The sequence below is a fragment of the Olea europaea genome, chromosome 3 (genome assembly GCF_002742605.1).
Source record: "Olea europaea var. sylvestris chromosome 3, O_europaea_v1, whole genome shotgun sequence".
Lineage (NCBI taxonomy): Eukaryota > Viridiplantae > Streptophyta > Magnoliopsida > Lamiales > Oleaceae > Olea > Olea europaea.
In genome coordinates this window covers 20,186,357-20,190,804 of record NC_036239.1, presented here as the reverse complement: position 1 = coordinate 20,190,804, position 4,448 = coordinate 20,186,357, and positions in this window count along the sequence as shown.

The window sequence follows — 4,448 nt, the reverse complement described above, 5'->3', positions numbered from 1 at the left end:
TAAAATTGTTAGTACATGTAACACTTGTCAATTGGCCAAACAGAAGAAGCAGAACACAGGCCTATACACTCCTCTTCCCGTTCCCAATTGTCCTTGGCAAGACGTTAGTATGGATTTTGTGCTAGGACTGCCACGCACCCCAAAGAAGCATGATTCTATTTTCGTGGTTGTCGATCGTTTCTCGAAAATGGCTCACTTTATCCCCTGTAGCAAAACATCGGATGCGTCCAAGGATGCCATGTTATTCTTTAATGAGATTGTCAAACTGTATGGACTTCCCAAAACCATCGTGTCCGATAGGGACGTCCGCTTCACTAGCCATTTTTGGAGGACTTTGTGGCATAAGATGGGCACCAAATTAAAATTTTCTACAGCCTACCACCCTCAAACTGACGGTCAGACCGAAGTTGTTAATCGGAGTCTTGGTAACTTATTACGTTGTCTGGTCCGGGAGAACCTTCGAAATTGGGATTTAATCCTTCTTGTCACTCAGATCGCGTATAATAGCTCCGTAAATCGTTCATTAGGTATGAGTCCATTTGAAGCCGTTCACGGATACAAGCCTAGGAAACCATTAGATCTCATCCCTCTGTCCCCACAAGCTAGAGTGTCAGTATCAGCCGAAGCATTTGCACAACACCTTCGTGATTTGCACATTGAGATCAATAAACAACTTGAAGCTACTAATGCAAATTATAAACTACAAGCTGATTTACATAAACGACATATTGAGTTTAATGTTGGGGATTACGTTATGGTTCGCATTAGGCCAAAGCGGCGTCTACATGAACCCGCCTCCAAATTGCAAGCTCGTAGTGCTGGTCCTTTTAAAATTTTAAAGCAAGTTGGTCCAAATGCATATATTGTTGACATTCCATCCCACATTGGTTACCACCATACTTTCAATGTTGAAGACCTTGTAGCTTATAAAGGCCATTTCATTCCCTCAGATGATCCCCTGTTACCTCCTTTTGTGGAACTTGATCCTAATTCTTTGGCCCCCTCTAACCCACTACCACCTCTCACAGCACACACAGATAAAATTGATGCTATTTTAGATGAAGAAACTATGTTCACAAATGATGGAGAGGTTCAGCGCTTCCTTGTTCGTTGGGTTGGTCGACTAGATTCTGATTGTGCATGGATCTCCAGGGAGACACTATAGCATTTGAATCCAGATTTACTAGAGCTTTATTGGAGTCAGCAGGATCTTCCTTGGCCCAGATCGCCTCCCGTCCACCCGAGGGGAGTTGATGAGGACACCAAGTTCAGACCGCCACTGACGCATTTCTACAGACGCCGGAAGAAACTTGCCCAACCACTCAGCTTATGGTTAGGAGATTGACGAGAGTCTACGGTGATATATCCACTCGACAGGGTCGAGTTTTCTCCCACCCCGGGAGAGTTGATGAGGACATCCTTATAGTTGGACTTTTATTATTGTTTCAGTATTTTAGTTGGACTTTTATTATTGTTTCAGTTGGACTTTTATTTAAGTTTACGTATTTTAATTAGGACTTAAATAATGGGCTTGGCCCTATATTTCTACGTTTTCATTATTTAAACCTATCATTGGTTTGTAATTCGGCAGTTGATGAATTTGATTGAATAATAAAGTGGCCGTAGCCGTTTTTTCCTCTCTGTCTTCCCTCTCGGCTCTCCCCTTCTCCTCCCCCTTTCTCCTTCTTTATTATTTATTATTCGTACTACACCAATTTGCATACCAGCCACTCTTAAATTAGATAACTAATTTCAGCTAGAAATATCGCCCCCTCCCTTCTCTCTTCATGTGTGTGTGTGATTAATCTAAGATCTTTTCAGGAACGAAATGTTCACTAATTCAATTACACTAAAGGCCTCGTTTATATGTGCATGTATACATGATCTCAATGTCATTAAGTCAACCAATCTTGCCCAGCAGCTCTATCAAAAAAGAGTAGAGAACCCCAAAATTTATTTTATGAGCACCTGGCTTTATTTTTATATCAATCCAAACACATTCAGCACACAAGGAAATGTAGCTTGCCTCATCATAGGCGACCATGAAAAAGTTCCTTTATCAAGACTGGAAAAAAAAGGCTATCTATAAATTCATTTGTAAGAACCGGTAAGTTTTAACATTTTCCACTGGAGACCTTGTGTCTATAGGACTACGTGAAAACTGGATGAATTTCAGCACAATGTAACCCATTAGCAAATTCAGATGTCAACCAACAAGCAATCAGTATTGACGGTAAATACAACATGAAGGCAGCAAAACCAACTTAAAAACTGATAGGTTATACAGTAACAAGAAGAAGAATATTCTCCGTGCAGTTTACAACTATTCCTGGTTCTTTTCTTCAAGGAAGTACACAATATGGGGATAAGTGCACATAACAGTTAACTTCTATCTTATTTCAACTGCACGAGTTAGAAGATCATGTCACTAAAATCAATAGAGAAAATATAAATGGAAGTAGAGGCAAACACAAACTCTCAATTACATTGCTATCCATTTTGACAGGCAATTTTCTCACGTTCTGAGAATCATTGCTTCTACTACTTAGCAGTATCTGGAACAACCTTTATTACCTGAATTCCACCTCATTTGACGCATAAATTTACTCCCAGGAAAAATTTAAAAAAAAAAAAAAAAAGAAGAAGAACCAGAAGCTAAAAGCACGTTTGGAAGTTGTTTAATGGCAATTTAAATTATAAATGGTAATAGTTGTGGATCCCACAAAATGTGGATAAAAAGAAGTTTGACTGGTTATAAACAACTTATAAATGGTACCCAAACAAGGGCTAACTTTGATAAATAATTATAAAAAAACTCATTCTATCTATATGGTTTTGAATATAGTCCCTCTTCCCCCAAGGCTCTCGTAAACATTCCACACGTGCTGGAATTTCACGAAAATAGGAAGGCCTATATGTGAGAATGTGTATAGGTGGTGTAGCAAAAGAGGAATGAAGTCAGTAGTTTGTTATACATAAAGCGCAAAAGAATCTTCTATGAAATTTGATTTTTCTTACAGCAGGAAACTGAAGCTGCTAGTAATGGTGCTTATTGCTCAACACACCTTTGAGCTTATCCATAATTGCTTGTATGCAGAGAAAATTTATTCGAAAATTGATTAGTCCAACAACTGGGGAACCATCTCTATTTTCATTACAATTACATCAAGTGCTCCTAATCCTCAGCACACGAGCAATAAACGCAGGACAACAAGCATTAGAAACCCCAAGAAAACAGTCCTATCTATTTCCATATACACCCCGGAACAATATGCAAACTTTTAATGAATCCTCACAGGCATAATGCAAGAAGCCAATGTTTTGTTTGAAAGCAGTGTTTAATTGACATGTTGTGATATAACATATGGAAAGAAACATAAAAAGGAAATCATGGCAATACATCAGTCTCAAGTATAATTTGATGATGCAGCCATGAGCCATGTTTAGGAAACAAGCACCAATTAATAACCCACTTGCCAATGCATACTTACCTCCCGATCTGTTAATAAACAAGATAATACTGAAGGCTAGTTATCACTTATGCTAGACCCGGACGCTGTGAAAATGACTGCATAACTAAGATCTTGATTTGTTATAAAGGTAATTGTTGCCCTCAAATAGCAAACAAAACCTTAGGAACAAACCAATGACACCAGTGAAATGTCATCATACAGATTTCATATTCAAGCCATACTTTGCTTACTAACAGAAGCAAAATAGTCTACCAGTGCTTCAGTGAGGATGACCGATTGGCAGAGAATTAGAGAATCTTATCACTGGACATGCTCAACATCTTGCACAGTGCTTCAGTGAGGATGACCAATTGGCAGAGGCGTGTTGGCACTTGTGTTGTATCTTAACTTTCTCTCAATAGCTTTATATGTTTTGTATCTTAACTTTCTTAATGGACTCTTCTATTCTACTTTTTCTTTAACGCCTAGAATGGTGTATCAGAAACACCCAAACTGCAAAGGCAAACAATTTCAGTTCACCGCAGGATTAGGCTTAGAGCACGAAAGTAGGACTACAGAGTACAGGTGCTTGAGCTTAAGTATGGAAAAGATGAAATAAATGAATCCGCCGTAAAACTCCAAAGCCCACTCTGCTGTCATGAAATCTCTTGTATTGCCTCTCTACGGACTAAAGACCTAGATCTAGATTGAATTTAGCAGTTACTACAAATTATTTCTATCCTGTTTAACAGATTCCCAATTTAATAGTCATACTCATCTATAGAAAGTAATCAGAATGTTTTAGAAGGTGATTACACCATCATAGAGGTAAAATTCTAATACAAACAACGAATTGAACTAAATCAAACAATGCGTTGGGGCTATAGAGCTTACGAAGCTTGTTCACACTTTCTCCACTTTCAACGCGCTCAAGCAACATCAACTCTATGCCAGTATAAATTATATGCATTCCTAAATAGGGTTAAGGGTTTAAGG